The sequence below is a fragment of the Sinocyclocheilus grahami genome, unplaced genomic scaffold (genome assembly GCF_001515645.1).
Source record: "Sinocyclocheilus grahami isolate Dianchi unplaced genomic scaffold, SAMN03320097.WGS_v1.1 scaffold1786.1, whole genome shotgun sequence".
Taxonomy (NCBI): Eukaryota; Metazoa; Chordata; class Actinopteri; order Cypriniformes; family Cyprinidae; genus Sinocyclocheilus; species Sinocyclocheilus grahami.
Window position 1 is genome coordinate 39,455 of NW_015506965.1, and position 22,535 is coordinate 61,989.

At 37.6% G+C, this 22,535-nt stretch overlaps 1 pseudogene; it reads left to right on the forward strand.

Moving 5' to 3' along the window:
* Positions 1 to 10,626: 10,626 nt before the first annotated feature.
* On the forward strand, positions 10,627 to 16,961 carry LOC107572649 (uncharacterized; annotated as a pseudogene).
* Positions 16,962 to 22,535: the final 5,574 nt, after the last annotated feature.

The following is a 22,535-nucleotide window of genomic DNA, read 5'->3' on the forward strand; positions in this document are numbered from 1 at the left end:
GCTGTCTGGCAGGTGTTTCTTTCTCTTTATTTTACCTCTTTTTTATTTTTTTCTTCTCATGCGATGAATGAGAGAGTAAATATCACTTCAAAGAGCAGGGCAGCTCCACGTTGAGCTGTGGGAGAGTGGGGCAGGGAGCTCCTGCGGAGAGGTATAAAAAAGTTCTTGTCTCTTGTTGGCAAGGTACACCATAGATTAACGGCTCAGAGGGCTATGTCTGGTTTTATTCACCATCATAAGTCTGGATCACCATGGTGTGATAACCTTGAGAAGTTTCGAGACACGTATTGAGGTATATTAAAGTATCGGAGTGATGTTTGTGGCCTTTAAAGGGCTAAAAGTACTTAAAGCCCTGTCTGACCTTTGACCTATCCCCTATTCTCGTGCCTCATTAAACAAGGCAACACATCGGTTGCTACTACTTGTTATCCTACTGTTATGGCAACATTCAAGCAAATAAGCTCCAACCTCTTGCCTCAGACCGTGTCGTCATCTACATAAGGGCTATTACCCTTCAGAGGGCAGCACTCCTCGAGAACAGGGTCCTGTCAGCAGCACTTGCTTGGAATCCACCTTATTGTCCAGAGAATGGGGCTGCCCTGACACAAATTCTTCCACGCTCTTAATGAGAAAGAAAGAATTAACTCATTGGTTATGTTAATGCAGTTGTTTTCACCTCCAACTCTTATCTATAACCTCACTGGTCTCATTCAGCTCTGGGTAATTTGACAGCACTGGTAAAGAATGTTGCCATTCAACAAGAGAACTAAACATCGGGACTCCTCAAAAGCTTCATTTACACGTACAAACAAACTCATAATAGAAAAGAGTTACTGCTAATAGAAAAAGTAATGCGTACAGAGGGTGTTTAAAAAAATCTTTCAATAGTTATGCAACAATATTATTTTATAGGGCCTCTTACAGGGTTCTTCATTTGAACGCACAGGTTTGTAGGGCTCAAAGGTTTACTGTGATTTCTACAGGAAAGAAACATCACAAAAGTTCTCAGTTATTTCTTCTACACAACAGAAAATGGAGCTTTTGCTTAAGTCTTCTCTTTAAATGTTTTCCAAGAGCAAAAGTCCCCAGTAATCTCAAAGTCAGTCTCAAAGATTCACGAAACAGTAAGTTAAAAGGATAGTTCACCCAAAAATGAAAATTAGCCCATGATTTACTCACCCTCAAGCCATCCTAGGTATATTTGACTTTCTTCTTTCAGACGAATCCAATCAGTTATATTTAAAAATTGTCCTGGCTCTTCTAAGCTTTATGGTAGCAGTGGGCAGTGGTTTCTGTTCAACAGTCCATGCAAATAAAGACCTCCTGTAGCAAATTGATGCGTTTTTGTGAGAAAAATATCCTTATTTAAAATTTTTATAAACAGTAATCTCTAGCTTCCGCTAACTGTCGTACGTGTGTTCATTCCGGGCAGATGATTCCAACAACTTGGAATAGTGTCTATTTTTGTTTTTCCTAAAAAAATTTAGGAGAAACATCTAATACACAGTCATAATCCAATGAAATGCAACTGAGAACTCAATTGCATCTCTTTAGCTATGAAAGAGCAATATTTAAGCAATAAAACTTTCCACTGGGTTAGGCTGATGTCACCAGTGACTGATTAGCTAGTGATGTTTACCTAAATGGGAGAGAATTGCTGATCCAAATCAGAAGGACACAAACAGACTCCTTCGGAGAAGGAAACGTTTGTACGCTCTGGGGCCATTTACCTGACAAATAAGATAAGATTTAGCCCTAACTCCTCTGAGACACTGCACTCCTGTAGGTCCCATTCTGAGGACTGAAGCGAGGAGGGTGAATGTTGGTAATTCAGCAATTTAATTGGATGTTAAACACTCTACCTTCTGTAATGATCACGTCACAGCAATTACAAGTTTGGAAAGTTCTACCTTCTAAATTCCCCCTTGCTCAAGCTCCAGCAGAAGCACATTTTTCAAACAGCATCAGCCGCCAAAAACATTTCAAACTATATAAATGATAAAAGGCACGTCTAGTATGATTTATTGGAAGCCTACGAGCACAAACAGCATCTCAGTTGCTATTCAGGCCTCAGCCTGCAGTATGCAGGGGGAAGTCCAGGGAAAGCACCGGACCTCACTCCTCTCAGCAGCAGGCTATTGCTCTGTCTGTCCAGCCAATCCGTGAGCCACATAGTAAGGGAATGAACCAAGAGAGGGAGTAGGAGTGAGTCCAGATGTGTCCTCCCCAGGCCGAGCCGGGTGTGTTTGCGGTGAGAGAGCGGATGCCCTGTGATTTACTGTCTGATCCTGACTGCACTCCAGCCTTGACGTCATCCACTCTCTACTCCTGCAGAGCCGAGCACACAGGCACACGAAACACTCCCTAAAGCAGTAATGTCTCAACGTTCTGCTCGCCTGGCTGCTCTGCCAGGACCCGGCTCTACTGTACACGCTCAGTGGGCTGGAGAGAACAGAAGAAGCAGTGTGCGAACCGTGGAGCGTGGGATGAAGACACACCCTGATGGGTCTAAGAATGGGATTTAACCATCTAAAGGCTGTGTGTTTGGGAAGGTACATGAAAGAGAATCATAGATGACGTCAAAAGTGCCTGTCAAAGCATAATGACTTATAACTGTGTGAAAGCACAACAAAAGCCCTATTTCTAAACATTTCACCTCAACGACAGTAAAACACATCATTGATTTTGTATGAGCACCAATGTGCAAATCTATCTCGCACAGTTGTGAAAAAAGCCCTGTATAGAACAAAACATTTTTTATTGTATACATAGTTGAAAGTTTGCAGTAAATATCTTATATATATTATATAATAATATTATAACATATTACATATATAATATTATTACAAGCTGTCTTTCAATCCCGAAGGCATCTGCATAATTAAAAAATGAATTAATTAAAATTATTTCCATCCATCCGTTCTCTAAACTTGCCACGGGGATGCAGAAGCCTATAAAAATTATTATTATTATACAATTAGACTTAAATATTTACAACTATATACAACTATTATTATTGTTATTATTATTATTATTTGTCATTTTTTATGTATATTCTATATTTATATTTTAGAATTATATATATTGATTATATTTATATATTTTGGGGAATATAATTTTAGAAATTTTGGAATTTATGACACATTTTTTACATATATTATTATTAATAATAATAACAATAAATAAAGTTGTCATCATTAGAAATGTTTTCATTTTTAAATCAACCTATACTGCAAAGAAATCTTGAGCCTTACTTAAATTAAAATATTACAAAGAAAATGTCCAACGATAAAGCATCTTTTAAGATTGTACAATGTATGATTATAAACCACTTCCACAGTATTTAACAGCTGTTCCAATAAAATCAGTCCAGAAAATGCTAAACAATCTGCATCTGCAAAATCTAGGCCTAGCTATAAGTACATGTTTTACTAATCTTCAATACCAAGCAATATCTTTCATCAGTGCTATTCAGCACTTACAGAGGTTATTGTTTCTCTGTCCAGAGCTAATTGGGCTGTGAGGAGTAATAGCAGCAGACCTGAGAGGTCAGAGGGCAACTCTCAGTCCATTCACGGCGTGGCTAAATGAATGAGTAGTGAGAGCCCTGCTCTTGTTATCAGCCATGATGAGTGACGGGGTGAGTGAAGAGGGCTGTGTGTCCAGTGCTGGTTTGTATGGGTCTGTAGGCATGCAGCCTGTCAATGCTAGAGCTGGCCAGTGCCAGTGCTGGTTCCCATTGTTTCGTGGCCACTGATAACCCAGGCGACCTCAGGGAAGCAGGTTGAGCCATCAGTCTGTGTGCGGTAGAGGGCCTGTCAGACCTTTGTCATCAGATCACTCATTAACAAACACTTTCACCAGTAGAGAATGGATCTGTGATCAGTCCCGGTATGTTTAACTCAGAGCAAACACACAAGCAGGATGCTGAGAGGATGCAGTGCGTCTGTCTGGAAGGATTTTAATCACATTTCCTGTCAGCCCCCCACCTGGGCTTGTCTGATATTAATGCATCCATATATTTCTGTTATAATAACTCACTGGTCTGTAAAAAATGCTTTGTCAGGTCTCCTAAAAATTCATTTTGTGCAGTAATATTTGCATTTACTGGTTTCATTAAAGCAAAAAATATTATCAGAACCTGAGTGAATCCTCCTGACTTTACACCAAAGTCATTTTAAGGGTTAAAAGAGAAACTGATTCTTAAGGAAATAATTACAAATATTCCAGTATGTGTTGTTAACTTTACTAACTGACAAGCTTCCGCAAATCTCGTGACATTTGGAGGCCACATGTCGTGTGATCGTGTGACATGTCGTGTGACTGATGTGTGAGGCCTAAAAAAGTAAGACAGCCTTTCAGACAGACATAATTTAGTGTTTAATCAACAGTCTTATCCTAAACTGCTGTGAAATTTCCATATGTACTTTACCCAAAAGCATAATTTGTAGTAAAAGATGAGTCCCTGACAAGAATAAATGGGATTACAGTCAACTTTGTAACAGGATAGGACAATGGAGGTGGGTTATTAAACTAAAAATAACGCTCATCCTATTCCTGCCTGTATGACCTTTAATGCTTCAGAAATGACTCATCATGAAGAGGAAGGCTGTGGTCTGAGACCCTTCCCTGATGACTCCCTCCCAGGCCTGGAAGAGGGGAGCACAGCCTGCCCTCTGCTGAGTGAGATACATTGTGGACCACAGCCAGACTTATGAGTCAGAGAACGTCGGCTTAATTTATCTTTTGTTATCTATATACTTAATGTAAAGACAGAACTTTGTGAAAAGAAAAAAAAGGATGCCTAAACTACACTAATTCGACTGTGTGAGAGTCTATGAGTATTGCAAGACTGATGCCATAGGCCTGTAGGCCTACTTGAAAGCAACAAAAAAAAAAGCAACTGACATGCAACACTTCAGGCCTTCTGACAATAAAATATAAATAAGATTATTTTATGTAATAATATATCATGTAATTCCGTGTAATTGGAATTAAAGTAAACAAACTAAAAGTAAATGGTAAATGTCTACACGAAATGCATTACTTGATAATAATACGGAATTAAAATATGTAACGTACATGCTGGTATTATTACATGCAGCCTACAAATAAATGTTACACGATGAATGTTAAATGGGAACAGATAATGCGAAACTTGGTGAACACTAAGCCATCTTCTCGGTTGTGGCTAGAAGGGATACAGCAAAAACCGGAAGCTAACAATAAATTGAATTTTCTACCAATTAGATTGTGATTTATTAACGACTACACCTACCCCAACCCTAATCCTGCCCCTTACAATATTGCAAAAATAGTAATATAAAAAATTACGCTGTATTGATGTGCGCATCCCCAGTAGTTGTTGCTGTATATGCCATCTAGCCTTAACCCATCTTCTCTTCTGTTGTAATATTAATCTCGACTGCCACCTTGTGGCCAACAGTGAACAACATTTAAAGATCATCCTGGTGAAGTTAACTTGCCATTTAAATATATTAAATGTTTAATTATTGAAAAAAAGCATTATTTCACTATTTTTAAAAAATGCAATAGGTTATGAAGTGTTCGCTTTAGCACTGTTTCTGGTAGTAGGCCCCATCTTTTAAATAATACTAATAATTAGCCACCCATTATTTACATAAATAATAGTAATTGATTGATTTTGTTTCTTTTATTATTATTTAATTTCAAGCTGAATAGCCTATGTGTGTGCGTTTAGTCAGAACCTAACACTCGTGTTGCAAATCCAGTCAATCAACAAGTAAGACTATCCTCTCTGAAACCGAAATGAGCAGTTCCTATCCTCCTTAAAGGACATCCAACCTCTTGTAAATAATGGGATTGAGTAAAGCACGGTTGATGCAGTATTCCGACTCAGAGGTCCCAGCTATCGCTCAGGTGATTTCACGAGACAATGCGCATTTGTTGTCATCTGCTCCCGTGTGCAGGGATGAGCTCCGCGCGCCGACGCGTCAAACTCCCTCATTGTCTACAGAAAATGCTTCTTAGTGCCTCGGCCTCCGGCTCACAGGTAAAGATAACGACAGGACAAAGTGGGGCGCGTTCTCACAATACAGTAACCAATGTTGACAGAATCTGTCGACATGTACGCGAATGTTTTTAGGTCAGCTAACTGAGGGTGATCGAATAGGCCCACCTGAAGTAACTTGTATTTCTACAGAAGAATGCACTCGTTGGTTGTGTAAGTTAAGTTTTACCTACGCAACTGATTTGAAGATATCAACTACACTATGCAGTATGACTCAAATATTGTTTGTTCATAACATTTCCAGTTAATGGTTTTTGGTTACTTTACCTGGAACTGCAACATAAAGATCTAGCTGCAGGATATAATACATGGCGGAAGTTATTGGTAGCCTAATTGCTCAGCTGATCTCCTGGAAGTACACAACCCAGAGGCTGCCATATTTGCGTCATGTGGGCTTCTGTATTCTTTGATGTGGCTGCTTATGATGTATGAACGAGTTGAACGCCACCACAATTTACGCCTTTTTCACACATACTCTGTCTGCAGTACCAGTGGGTATGCAGTCTATGCGTCACGTATGTGGTGCAGAAGCACGGTCGCATTTTGCTTTCACACAGGACGCGTTTGCAGTCAGCTACTGATGCGCGGCTGTTTAGGCTACCACAAACACAACATTTATCAATTATTTTGAATTCAAATCCAAAAGTTGTTACTGAAAATGCTTTTTCAGCATTGTGATCCATTATCACAGTACAGTAATCTTTCGTAGACATTCGTTTAAACTCAATAAATATAAACAAAGTATTATTTGTATATTAAGTTGCTGGAGCAAGTGGCAACACATTTAAACGCAGCATATAGTCTACTTTTCCTGTTAAAAGTAGGCTATCACAAACATTTAAATTAAAACTCACGACTGACAGAAACTGTCGGCTCTCCTGCCTTTTCTTTTGTTTTTCTACCTCAACAAGTGTGTCTATTGTGTTGCCTTGTTTATCTAAAAGTGCACTTTTCCTTGTTTTGAACCTAGCCAAAAAGCCAGGTGTTGACTGTGAAACACAGTAGACTTTAATTATATCAATTTATTGTGAAATTACTACATTTCGGTGTCTGTCCATATTCATGGATTGACTTTTATGATTAGTAAGATCTCCTGATTACAATTCTTCCACTTTTGTCAGGTGGGACAAAAGGTTTTAAACCAGTAGTTCTCTCAGCAGGAGTGCCCAGTTCTTAAAATAATTTAAATTTAGTTATATAAATATAATATTAATCAAAATGCTCAAAAAAAAATAAATAAATAAAGATTGTCTTTAGATTAAAGACAACAATAAACTGACATCTTTTTTTAGTAAAATGATCAGCTTTTATCATACACATATCAGGGCCTTTGAATATTGTCTTGAACAAAGGGGAGTAAAAAAGTTTGAGAGGTTATCTTATATGCAGAGATGGACCAATATCTTGTAGTTTTACCTAGTTAGCCTACTGTAAACATATATTTTTTTTATAGTATTTAGTGTCTTAAATAGCCATTTTTTTACCTTGCAAAGGCACTACTGAACAACTCAAAAATAAAAAGGCTATGACATGGAGTCTTGTGTTCAAACCTCAGATGAGGATGTGTAGTTTTCCAATAAACTATTGGAGATACAGACCATGATGCCCAGCTATTTCATTTAAACTCAAAAAATATTTTAGCATTTAGTGGCATTTAGTTCTTTAAAACTTAACAAGCTTCCAGAGCAGACAAGCATGAATTTAATGATCTTTTTCTCAAAGAAATACTGTAACAGTGTCTTTTGTTACATGCAAAATTGAAAAGGAGATGCCATGCCATGCCTTGTTGAAAAACTGTCACTTGGCCTGGGCGTTTCTATTTACAAGGGATTGAGAAAAGTCAGGCGATGAATAGTTGCAGCTGAAACAGCAGTACAATTAGAGAAGAAACACCACTGTATTAGCCACTGCTAAGTAGTCCAAACAGATACCAATCTTAATCCCAGAAACAGATTTATTGGGCTTAATCCTCTTGATGAAAACAGAATCCCACCCACGTTCAGACAGCCCACCGCCCCAGGAGCAGTAAACTCACTAGGCAAGGCCTTTCGCCTTCTGTCTCATTAAAACTCTGATGAATTGATAGTTTAGGACCTCGCTGGGAAGCGTGCCCGGTCTGTGGTTGGTTAACTGGCGGGGAGAATGTTTATGCACAGAAGCCAGAATCAAATGTATAAAGGTCATGAATAATTAAAAGAGTGAATCCAAAGTAGGTTTTGTTGGTCCGAATATCAAGCAAACTTCTCACTTCAGAAAGACTTAAATAACATTCCTTCCGTGAAAGAAAAGGGACTCCAAGTGCTACTGACTGCTATTTGATACATAGTCTTTGGTTCTTACATTACATTTTTTTGTAAGTATTACATGTAAGACAGTGATAAACTTGCTACAGTTTGTCCTTCTCCTCTGAAGAGCAGAAGACACGAGACACCGCTTAGATCTGTAGATAATGGGATAAAGAGAGATCTGTTATCTTAATATCATAATGACTTAATGGCACTTTGCAAATTGGCCAGATTAGTTAATCCTACTGTCTACATTTATAATCTTGATGTCTCTAAACATGACCTCGGACCCCATTTGCCATTCAGCCTTAGGCTGGACAGGAGCCAGCATGAGCAATTTGTACAAATGATATGCATGTTATTTGCTCAGTTTGAAATCATTCTAAAATTATGTTCTTGATGAATTTGTTGTGAAATTATAACTATGCAGTCAGTGCCAAATAGCCTCGTGGGCAGCGCACCGACATATAGTGCCATTGCGCTTCGGGTGTACCGAGTTTGAGTCCTGGCTCGTGGACCTTTCCCAATCATGTCCCGCCTTTCTCTCTCCCACTTTGCTTCCTGTTTAAATACTGTCCTATAAAAATAAAGGCAAAAATGCCAAAAATTAATCTTTCAAAAACAAAGCAACTTACATTGCATTCAAAGTTTACGTTTACATTTTATCAGTCTTTGCTTTCTTTGGGAATCTAACCCATGACTTTGGCTACCACCATGCTCTACTGTTTGAGCTACAGTTCAGGAAATCTGCAGTTTAGCTTTGTAAAATTGCAATTCATGATTCTGGTTTCCTAGCGTCTTTGTCTTTACAGATGTCCTTGTATAATATTCAGCACTGTGCTGAAGAGACGTGTCAGACCATCACGGCTGTGTCAAATGACCAAAATGTGAATGTGCTCTGACTGTGGCATTAATACCTTGGGTGGCATTCGCCATGACTTGTTTCTAAGCAGTGGGAAAGAAGACCCTACATACAGTGGGTACGGAAAGTATTCAGACCCCCTTAAATTTTTCACTCTTTGTTATATTGCAGCCATTTGCTAAAATCATTTAAGTTAATTTTTTTTCCTCATTAATGTACACACAGCACCCCATATTGACAGAAAAACACAGAATTGTTGACATTTATGCAGATTTATTAAAAAAGAAAATCTGAAATATCACATGGATATCACAGCAGAAAGCTGGCAACAGACACAATCAAATTACCTCTAGTTTGAGAGTCCTCCACTGTGTCAGCTGATGGAATCTTGTTGACTGCAGACAATACACTCAAAAAAATTGTACAATAGAATTAAAACCTGAGATTGGAAATTGAAAAGAAAGACTTTCAAGGACTTTTACAACTATTATAGCTATGTGTGTGTGTATTATTTCTTTTGAAAGGAGTCTCTTATGCTTTCTAAACCTGCATTTATTTTATAAAAAAAATACAGTAAAAGCTATAATGCTGTTTGTCAATGTATTCTACTCTTGGTATTTGGTTGCAAATGTTCTTATTGGGATGAATGTCATGATGGTGTTCAGAATGTGTTTTTTTCATTTCTTTTCTTTTCTTTTCTTTTTTGCTGTAAGGGGTTCAAAGCTGAATTTGGGTGATGTTCTGTAAACCGAAGGAAAATACATTTAAATAGAAAGTAAAAAGAAAATACAGTAAAAACACTATTAATGTTTTTAATATTAACAGTATTAATATTGGGGGGGGGGGTACAATTTAAAATAATTGTTTTCTCTTTCAGTATATTTTAAAATGTAATGACAAAGTTGAATTTTAGCATGCATTACTCCAGTCTTCAGTGTCACACGATCCTTCAGAAATCACTCTTATTGCGATGTTGCTGAATAAAAGTAATAAAATCTTTACTTTTTCCTGTATGTGAATATTTTTTTGTTATAAAAAATTATTTTATTTTTTCTACAAATCATATAATTTTTTACAATAGAAACACTTATAAGACACTCATTCAACCCAAAGCTGCCACACCTCTCATTAACTTTTTGTCAATATGTAATTTATATTTGCAACTGAAGCATGGTTTTTCATGGCCAGTCATTCTTCTGGAAGATTCTGCTGTGCCTTCTACAGTGCTGGAAACCATAATATATTATATACTCTAGCAGATTTTGTAACAGCCTTGCCATCAAGAAGCTATGGTGTTCACTGTGTACACATTTGTTTGGGGGGCTGGTGGAGCGTGTATTACGTGATTTGTAATGGCATTCTATTTATAACAAATCATAGGGCCTGTGGTGTGCCACTCTTACTCAGAAGGACACACTTCAAAGGGCATTCACTATGCCTCAGTCTATTGAAGTGGTTTGACAGGCTAACTGCCCTGGGACTTTTGCACTTTTACATCATTGAACAGGTACTGTACAGATTTCTGCTATGAGTTTAATATTAGATTCATTTAAAGATAACTTTACTAGGTATTTTTAACACAAAATGTATATTTAAAGCTTAAAATAATTGTAGTTCAATGTTTTTGAGCTTTAGTGCACCTTGTTTCTTAAAAAATGTTTTATGTATCTTGTATGATGATTTGTGGTTGCAACATGTATAGTCCTAGTTTATCAGATGAATAGCATATATGTTTAGATTAATTAGCTGTCAGTTGATAATGGTTGTGCCATTCTCAAGATGGCAATAAAAACATCCACATTTCTGCATTTCTCCCTATTTTTGGGTAGTTGTTTTGCCAGACTATTTATTCATTTCATTCATTGATTAATTCATGTTTCATTTGTAGATTTAGAGTCACCCGTGTATCATCCATTCACGATGGACAACTTTGAATACAGTGTGCACATCTCCGACCAAGACTGGGACTGTTTTTTTCAGGAGTGTGAGGAGTGTGACCTGCTCTCTTCAGTGCTTGCCAGCCGAGAGGACTCTGGTATGAGTGACATTGATGAGACAGGCTGCCTCTTTCTAAGCAGGACCCCGGCCGTGGGCACAGCATCCACAGACCCTGATCCAGACCTTCAGATTGATGGCCCGCCAGACTGTGAGGGTTCACCTGTCTGTAATTACCTCAGCAAGTACGGAATACGTAGTCCAGAGCAGGTTCTCTCTGGCACTGAGGAATACTTGCACCTTCAGACTGTCAATCTATTCTTTGAGCAGTTAAAAAGTGTCACAGAAAATCAACAGCCCTTGGAACAAAGCCATGTTGTCATTTGTGGAAGTGAGAAGACAGGCCATTTGAAAGGGTTTGATTGATAAGCAGGATATTCTGTCTGTAGACCTTGGTCCATCTGGCCAAAATGAGGCCAGTCTTAGAGGAGAAATCACTAAAAAGGCTGTGGCTAATACCTGGGGTGATATAGCCTCAGAAAAAGCTTTAGAGATCACATCCGCTAATGTGCATGGAGATGCATCAAAGTCTGACACAGAGCTAGTCATTGGAGGGAAGCTATTGACAACACCCCTAATTACAGTAAGAATGAAACAAGGGCAACAGGGAAGATTTAGCAGTCTCAGCAAAGATCTAGAGCTGACTCCTGAAACAAAGCCACCTGAAAAAGAGAAAATGGTAGTGGTTAATAGAAAAGACATGACTGACCCATATCCAGCAAGACAAAACATTGCTCAACTGGATGCTAAAAGTAGTTCTGACTCGAAAGATTCACCAGTTTGTCAGATCCCAGTGTCACCTTCCTATCTCAGGAGAAAGAGGAGGAGGAAGAAGAAGAGATTGAGTATCGAACCAGTAGAGCAAGGACATGAGGCTCAGATCCACTACCATCAAAGTGAATCAGAGGAAGAGAGATGTATTTACAGGGAAGAGATAAACAACCTTCCTGCAAATTTCTGGAAGACCGAGCACCTATCACTTCAGAGAAATAAAACACCTTCAATTGTGCATAATACTGATCATTTACAGCTTAACAACACATTTGATTTAGAGGCTTTTGCCAGTGATTTAGGCACCACACTTCCAAAGTCGGACGTTGGAGACACAAACTTTAATACTAAAAGCATGTATGATACGTCCCTTGTAAACAATGGACAATTGAAAGCAAAGATTTGTGAGCTGTCATTATTTTCCAAGATAGATAAAGTTCTGAATGTAAAAGAAAGTGGATTAAATATAACCGAATCCCTTCAGCTTGATCCTGCCGTGCAATTAAGAGAGAGCAGGACCGGTATTAGAGAGACCTTATCAGCACCTCTAAGTGATAATTCTGATGCAGGATGCCAGAGGAAATCCTTATTATCTCCTAGCATTTCCAGTGCTGTTGATTCAACAGAGACTCCTTCCTTTACAGTCTCTTTTAAATTGACGGAGGGCAAAGATTTATCCTGTATAGGAAATGAGACTGGCTGTTCTCTATTAAAAAATGTACAAACAATTCCAAGCAGTAGTAATATATTAGAGATTTCAGCCACCAAAGAAAGCAGCTTGTTTTTAACTGACAACATTGATAGAGTAGAATCTGGTTCAGATGGAAACGGTCCAGAATCCTTTACTTGTTCACAGAAAGTTTCTCAAAAACAGAAAGCATGTATTCATGAGAACATTTCAGAATGTCTATTCTTTCAAAGCCATTCGGGCTCTCAAACCATTGAAATAAACACAAATATACCTGTAAACAAGACAGATGCAAAGACTGTGAGTCATATGTCTGATAATATTGATCATGGAACAGATGACTGTCATATCCAAAGCAGAAATAAGACTAGTGAGATATTAATTGTGAATGCCTCGCCCATAAAACCAAGGAATTCGGATGAATCAGATGACAAGAGAGAGACATTAATGATAATGAAGTTGCTGTTTCAGCCAGGAATAATAGTGAACAGCTATTTTGTGGCAAGTTCATCAAATCTAGTGAACACATACATGGTCCTACAGAAGAAATGCTCAGTGAAGATCATACTCAAGATGTTGCAGAGTTACCTCAAAATATGTTTGCTGAAAGTAACCCTTCTTCCGGTGAGTTGAAAAGTGGAACCAAAGACCTAGAGAGTGCTTCTCTTGATGCTTCACATCAACTTCCATGTCCTGTGTTTGCTATCTCCTCCTTTTGGAATGAAATGGAGAAACTAACCATCAATGACATATTGCGTCTGCAGTTGATCAGTAACGCCCAGCACCCCAGCATTTTGACCCAGGCAGAGGATGGTAGCATAGCAGACACTACAGATGCTGCAGACTCCGGCAACTTTACACAACCTGATGACTCTAAGCCGGACTGCTTAACTGGAGACATGTCTTACATATCTGATCTGAATGAAGAGCTCGCTCAGCTTCAAACCCCATTTCCTTCCAAGCAAGAGGATGAGTCAAGTGAATTTCCTAGTTCTTGTGGGGTGATATGGGAGAATGATGCAGATCCAGTGGTTGTGGTTGACGCAATGGTGCACATAAGTTCTGAAACCACTCTTCCTGAACATCTCTACACGGCTAATGCTCAACAGTGCTTCAGAAGAATGTGTAAGAACATGTCTGTGCAGAACCTGCAAGCTCTAGACACTCGACCAATCAGACAAATCCTGAGAAATGCCTCAATGCATTCAATCCATTCAGAGGTGGAAGATGATTTTATGGATCCTTTCTACCATGTGAACACTTCAGGTTCAAAGATCTTTTCTGATGACGAAGAAGAAATAGAGAGCAGTGGTATAACATTTTCTGAAATAATCCAGTATTTCTTTGGTGAGGATGAACCTGAAAAATGTGTGTCTCGTGCAGACAACATAGCTGCCTCATACCTTGATGAAACAGGCACCTCTTTGCCTGAGACATATGACCATTTCTTCTCCGAGTTTGATGCAGGAAGTTTTGTTTATCCAATTGTGGAAGAGTCAGGTGGTGATGAATTGGTTCCCATATTTTCCAGCTCCCGCTCGGCTAACAGAATCCTTCAGTTCCCAGAGGCATATGACTATTTCTTTCCCGATTCCCCTGGGAATTCAGATGAAGATGATGAGAGTCACAATTCAGCGATCAATGTAGTGACACGGTATGACTATAAGCCTCCCAACCATGATCCTGTTGACATGTACGAGCACTTCTTTTCTCAAGATGAGAGTGAATTCCTCTGGACAAACCCTCTTTCACTTAGAAAAGTTCGACGCACAGGTTTTACCGTCCCTGAAGAGAAGACATGTTCTGGGGAGCTTGTCCCTGTGAAGACATTTCCCAAAGGAATCATTCAACCTATTAATGCTATGAGCCCTGATGGGAGCCCTTTCCCAGATTCTTTGCTCCTCAGCCTGGAGAACCGCATCTTCCAGCAGCTGGCTGAACAACAAAAGAAGTGTATGGAGATGCAGACAGTCGTTGCTGATCCAAGTAAGAACTTCTACCACGCAGTATTCTGCACATACACACACTGGAACTACAAATTGCACACTAACACGTTCTTAAAGTTGTTTATTTGTTCCCTTTAAACCTAAACCTAAAATAAAAAAATACATCGGTATTTCAAAATTATCATATGTTAGTCAACTCTCACCTCTTTTCTGTCAATAGCTGCTGACTAAGAGTATCTAGTCACATGTTGAGCCATGCCCGTGCTGATGGAATGGTAGTTCAAATCAGTCTTCAGTCCTGCTGGGCAGCTTCTCAGATCGGCCATGTGCCAGATTTTAAGAACATGTTTTCACTTTGATGTGCAAGTAAAAATAGAGAAAACTCCGGGAACATCAGGACACTTATCATTATCACTTCATCATCAATCACTTGTTGTCATTTGGGATTCGGCCATAGTTTATCATTCAGTGTCAATTCACTACCTGCCTACTAATATATTATTACATGTATATATATTTTTGAGTGAAGTTTTATTGAGTTGTATATTATAATTTAACAAACGATTTTGGTAATACTTGTATTTATATGTAAGAATTAATATGCAGCTAGGATACATTAAATTGATAAAATGTCAGTAAAAACTCTTACATTGTTACAAAAAAAATGTTTCAAATAATTGATGTTCTTTTGTTCTTTATAAATTACAGAAAAAATGCATTCAAATAAAAACAACAGTTTTAAATGTTAATAATATTTCAGAATGTTACTGTTTTTGCTCTATTTCTGATTTTTGAAACTTTTAAATAGTAGTGTATATCTCCGAGTTAGTTGGTTTTATTCATAATGATTTCAGGAAACCATTTTTTTTATATACGTTATTGTGTACATTTATTTAGGTTTTTTTTTACTATTAAATGATACTGCACTGTTCTGATTTTGGTGCTTCTTTTCTAGGGCTGGATGCGCCATTCTTGCCTCTTAAACAGGCAGACATGTGCTTGGTTTGTATTGCTTTTGCCTCGTGGGTGTTGAAATCAACTGGTTCAGGAGCAGACACCTGGAAAGCTGGTATATATATATATATATATATATATATATCTTTATTTTCCTAAATATACTTTATTAGGGTTAATAAAGTGAGTCATTAATTAAGCCATTGAGTTGTGTTTTAACTATTTATTTAGAATGTTACAATTTTTAAAGAAGAAGTAGGTGAGCCTTTTCCCTGATAAAAGCTCTGTCACATCAAATTGAGCAAAATTTTGATAACTTTTGAGTTTGATTTAGGAATACAATTGATAGTAATCCATAATGACATATATCTGTTTGTTTTTTTTATTATTGTTCAGCTCTTCTTGCAAACGTCAGTGCACTGATACGATATCTGCGCAGACACAAGAGGGAGGAGGTCTTTGGAAAAACTCCTTTGCGTCAGATAGAGCCAGCATAACTCTATAGCACCGCGACAGCCCCCAGATCTGATTTCAGTCACATTGCCATGTTTCCATGTAATCCAAAAGGGTGATGGTGAATGTCAAACATGTGCATGCATGACTTTTCCATCTTTCTCAGTACATATTATTATGATTAACACTCTGATGTGTGTTTCTTGCTGATGAACTCAGTTGATATACAATAGATGTAGCTAAATATCTGAGAAAAAAACTGTGACTTCAGGCCAGTAGCATTTCAATAATCTGCATATCCAGATTTAAAAAAGCAATGTAGTTTATGAAATTACCAAAGCTCTTTATCTGATTCTGAGATATTGTGGATTCACTGTTCACAGTGAATGCTGTTGTGCGTTGTGATGGGAGCAGCAGTATGTTGATTAATATTTGATAATGAGGTGATTATGGAGGTGTTATGATGAAGATAGACATGTGTGTCTAAATAAGTGTACCTGTGGGGAGGTTCAAACGGAAGAACTAATGGCTATGTACAAATAGGCGTTTATTGTGATACTATTGGGATATTTTTGCTGGGCCAAATTATTTTGGTGTATTTATAGACCAAGTATAAAATCAGATACCCATGTGATGATGCCACTTCAGATCTGAAAACAGTGTTTGATTTCTTCAAATTTCAGTCATATGGTGCTCCCAGTTTTAAATATTATGTAGGATAAATAAATCTGATTTAATTTTATTTAAATGAGGGTACGGGTGGGGGGTTTTTTTTGTCAGTACACCTGTATTGCAATAATAATGCTTATTTTGCCCACTAGAGGGGACTAAACAGCCACTTGTATTATGATTGTGCCAGTCTACGGTAAGAAACCTAAACATTTTTTACAAATTGTAAAATTTAACATTTGTTATAATTGAGGGGAACGAACATGTCATTTTTATGGAAATAGAAACTGAGATTTGTTCTAACAGTTCTGGAGAAAGTTAAGAAAAAAGTATTTTCTTATTATCCCATTGAGACATGCAACGGGTACTTCTAAATGTTAGCAGCAGATGGCAACAGAAGACAGCGGTAAAGGTCACAATAAAGGCCGCGCGGACAGAGACCTCTCTGACGTTCATAATTCAAATGCATCATTTCCAACACACTGTTGAAGGTTCACTTTCACAACGTTTTTACAGCATTTGTCACCGTTCAGATGTACTAAATTAAATTTAGGGTAAGATGACCCACCTTTTTCTCTTGACCATAGATGGCAAAAATATCATCTCGGCACTAATGAATGGCTACGCTATTTTTAATTTTGTGTGAATATCAACATTTGTTAGATTTGTGGGGTAAAAGTTATATTTATTATTTTGCAGTAAAACGTTAGACCCTTGGTGGGCCCCTGAGAATTAGTACAGAAGGCCGCGAGTGGCATGTAGTTACTACTAGTGTTTAATACTTATTGCAATTAATGGCGTTATTTAATATTTCCATGAATTAACTGTACATTTCAGACATCTTCACTTTCATTAAAACTTTTAGGTTCACTGAGGGAAATCATTACATTTGCATTCATAGTGTTGCTATTAACATGTCATCAATTAAAATATAGACAATTCAATATGTAAATATTAATCTGCCTGTATACAATATCTGCCTGTTGGGGAAGTTGGACTCGTAACCCAAAGGTTGCGGGTTCGGGTCTCGTACCGGCAGGGATTGCGAGAATTAGTACAGAAGGCCGCGAGTGGCATGTAGTTACTACTAGTGTTTAATACTTATTGCAATTAATGGCGTTATTTAATATTTCCATGAATTAACTGTACATTTCAGACATCTTCACTTTCATTAAAACTTTTAGGTTCACTGAGTGAAATCATTACATTTGCATTCATAGTGTTGCTATTAACATGTCATCAATTAAAATATAGACAATTCAATATGTAAATATTAATCTGCCTGTATACAATATCTGCCTGTTGGGGAAGTAGGTGGGGGATTGTAGGTGGGGGGAGTGAATGTACAGTGCTCTCTCCCACCTTCAAATATAAATATTAATAAGAATTATATCCGTTTATCCAGGGAGGCTTGTCACCCCGGTAGGGGCCATCTCACCCCTCTTTTAATATTTTACATTTTGTGGTATAACAACTAAAAATCAAATGCTTCTATTTATTTCCTATAATAACTCATCCTGCACATGCTAAACTTGTAAGTAAATATGTTACAATTTAAAAGTAAATCAACACTGTTCAGAATAGAGAGTAAAGCTGTTCCGAGAACTTGTTTATTTTTAAAAAATACATTTCAAATCACTCAAAAATGTAAAAATTAACAACACGTACATATGTACACCCCAGTAGGGGCCATCTTACCCCTCTTTTAATATTTTACATTTTGTGGTATAACAACTAAAAATCAAATGCTTCTTTTTATTTCCTATAATAACTCATCCTGCACATGCTAAACTTGTAAGTAAATATGTTACAATTTAAAAGTAAATCAACACTGTTCAGAATAGAGAGTAAAGCTGTTCCGAGAACTTGTTTATTTTTAAAAAATACATTTCAAATCACTCAAAAATGTAAAAATTAACAACACGTACATATGTAAAGTGGACAGCTGGGGATCTCTGCAATTCATCGAGGCTGGCTCCAAAAGGGAGTCAGTCTCATAGACTCCCATGTTAAAATGCCCAAATTTACAGCAGAAAAAAACAGTTTACAGCCTGGTACAAAAAGTGCTTTTGGTCTGTATAGGTAATTTTGCCCTTCATGACAACTGTGAGGGGGGTGAATTTTTTTATAACTCATCCGTTTAAATTATATTAAGCCTTAAAGTTCTGCATAATTAAGGGCGTGGCCACTTGAGTGACAGGTGGACTGCCGCTCTGCTCCAGAGTGTTAAACTCACTAGACTGTGAAACTTAGAAAAATGGCTTAAAAGATTGTTATTTGTCCAGAAAAAAATTATTATGGGTAGGACGCTGGAAATCTGGCAATTAGATGTTTTAATGAAAATGATCTCAAACTGAAGTTATTGTATGTAATAAGGCACCGTACTCTGTCTTTGCACTGTGTGCAAAAAGTGAGATGTCACGCCAAGGCAAAAGGTAGTTTTTGTGTCAGTACATTAATGGCACATTTGAGCAGCTTATATACAATGGTTATATACAATATTTGGGTGCTGATCGCCATTTACAGAATCATTATAGTAACATCTATATAAAATCTAGTGATCATTGGCTAGGCTAACATATAGTAATGTCAAATTTTTTTATTTTTTTTTCTGAACGTAACAACCAGACAAAAAGTTAAACGTGAATGGATACCGTTTTGCAACCAATTTATTTCCAATGTTCGCTAACATTAACAAGCCTAATTTTTTTTTATGATTTATTATCATCAATATTATGTATTACCAATAAATGAACGTGCAGCATATTAAACTGAAACCACTCTTTTATCTGAAAAGCAAAAACAGATGTTATTTTACAAAAATCAGCAAACTGCAACAAAGTGACAAAAAAACTCATCTCCAATCACCTGTGAGCAGAATAGGATTGGAGAAAAACACAAAAGCTTCAAAGGGGAAATGTAACATAGCCACATATTTATAGCCTAGTAAAATATAGGCTATTCGAACCAAATGTATCAGGCTATATAGTTTTAGGACTACTTGTTTTTTATTACAGCCCATGATAATTAATACACTACAAAAACATTGTAAAAATAAAAAATGAGGCTAAAAGAAAGTCATCCCACTCCTCTACGTCTACTTCTATCATCGCTTGGATTACAGTGTCACGCGCCTTCTTTTGAACGTGATTTTCGCCTATGAGGGGGAGGAGGGGCCGGAACATTTGGCAAATTAAGCTGCAGCACTTATATTATTGTACTGGTTGGCTATTAACTATACGTCAACTGTGAGCAGACAGTGTCAACCAATGCATTGGAGAATACGGCGAACATAAAGAAACGAAATTGCTTCTCAGATATCCCTAACAAGCAACCATATTTTTTAAAAATAAGCCCAAAAAACCGCATCCCGCGACCCCGGTTTTTTTCACGCAACTTTACAAAAAAAGAAGCCCAAAGTCGCGGGAATAAGCGGAATTGGCAACTATGTGTCCTCACACGTGCAGAAGTGGGCAGCCCTAGACTGAGAGTTGGCATCTGCATTATAAAAAGAAAAGAAAAAACTTTAAAGATTATTTACGATTAATTATTGTTGCCAAGTTGTTGCTTGTTTACAGTGCTTTGTTATATGGAGCAGTTTGTTAGATCGCGATCTATCTAATTTGTTTGTCTAAAGAAGTGCCGACAGATGTATGGAAGTACACAAGTCACACCGTAATTTAAAAGCACCAACTTTAATGTACAGTAAAGCAAAGGCAGAATACCATATAACTCCAGGCTGGCACAGTAATACTGACGAACGGCTAAACAGATGCAGAGCACCGTAACTTAATTTGAGCGATCTAAAACAAAGCCAAAGAGCGGTAACTGATGATACTGTGTTCTGCCTTGGTTTCTCCTGGGCTTTTCTCCAAGATACAGGTGCATCTCAATAAATTAGAATGTCGAGGAAAAGTTCATTTTATTTCAGTTATTCAACTCAAATTGTGAAATTCAATGCACACAGACTGAAGTAGTTTAAGTCTTTGGTTCTTTTAATTGTGATGATTTTGGCTCACATTTAACAAAAACCCACCAATTCACTATCTCAACAAATTAGAATATGGTGACATGCCAATCAGCTAATCAACTCAAAACACCTGCAAAGGTTTCCTGAGCCTTCAAAATGGTCTCTCAGTTTGGTTCACTAGGCTACACAATCATGGGGAAGACTGCTGGTGGTGGTCCATTGTGTTTTTTTGAAAACTAACGTCTATGCACCCATTTACCAAGAAATTTTGGAGTACTTCATGCTTGAAGATGCTGATTTCATTTTCCAGCAGGATTTGGCACCTGCCCACACTGCCAAAAGCACCAAAAGTTGGTTAAATGACCATGGTGTTGGTGTGCTTGACTGGCCAGCAAACTCACCAGACCTGAACCCCATAGAGAATCTATGGGGTATTGTCAAGAGGAAAATGAGAAACAAGAGACCAAAAAATGCAGATGAGCTGAAGGCCACTGTCAAAGAAACCTGGGCTTCCATACCACCTCAGCAGTGCCACAAACTGATCACCTCCATGCCACGCCGAATTGAGGCAGTAATTAAAGCAAAAGGAGCCCCTACCAAGTATTGAGTACATGTTCAGTAAATGAACATACTTTCCAGAAGGCCAACAATTCACTAAAAATGTTTTTTTTATTGGTCTTATGAAGTATTCTAATTTGTTGAGATAGTGAATTGGTGGGTTTTTGTTAAATGTGAGCCAAAATCATCACAATTAAAAGAACCAAAGATTTAAACTACTTCAGTCTGTGTGCATTGAATTTATTTAATACACGAGTTTCAAAATTTGAGTTGAATTGCTGAAATAAATGAACTTTTCCACGACATTCTAATTTATTGAGATGCACCTGTAATTATATACATGATAAAGGAGGTCATATAGGTCCCAAAATTATCAATAACTCATTTCGACCAAAAATGAAGTTATGGTGTTTTGTCTTTGAAAGGCAGCCCTGCTGTCACCATAGACCAGGAATCCTCAAATCTGGCCCACGAGATTCACTTCCCTGCAGAGTTTAGCTCAAACCCTAATCAAACACACCTGAGCATGCTAATCAATGTCTTCAGGATCATTAGAAAATCACAGCTAGGTGAGTTTGATCAGGGTTGGAGCTAAACTCTGCAGCGCATTGGCCCTCCAGGGCAAGATTTGAGGAACCCTGCCATAGACGGTGTGGTTTCAGCAGCTAGCGCCTCAGCTTCACACACGACCCGCCTTTTTGCCCATTTTCGATTACCCAGGAGTGACGCGCGGTGAAGCGCTGCCAAGATGGCGGCGGTCGGCTCCGCCCACTTTAGGCTTCAAAAACGCTCTTCTGAACCCTACGAGTGACGTCACGGACACTACGTCCATGTTTTCTTACAGTCTATGTTCTGTGGACTAACTGTGTGTGTTGTTATATTTTTTCAAATGACTATTATCAAAATTACTACTTCTAGAAACAACAGAAATAATAATAATAGTAATTATAAAACAATTAGGTTTCCAAATGTAAGAATAAACTACGAATTCAAGTAAAATTTTCAGTCATCTTATAAAAAGTGAGCCATCCTACTTTTAAAATCACTTGCTATGACAACTAATAAAAAGTTGAATATCACGAAATTCTTGCAAAATATTAAAAAACATTATTGAAAGAAAAATTGGACGTTTCGTATCATAACATAAATTATTACACGATTATGGTCTCCGGTCTGAAAAAAAACTGCATGTGATTTGGCGTTTCTTTATATTTACACAGTTTACTAATGCTGCTCAAATGTGCCATTAATGTACTGACACAAAAATATATATGCTAGTGTATTTAACTGATGTAAATGAAAAAAAAAACAAAGTGTAAGGCTATTCATTTT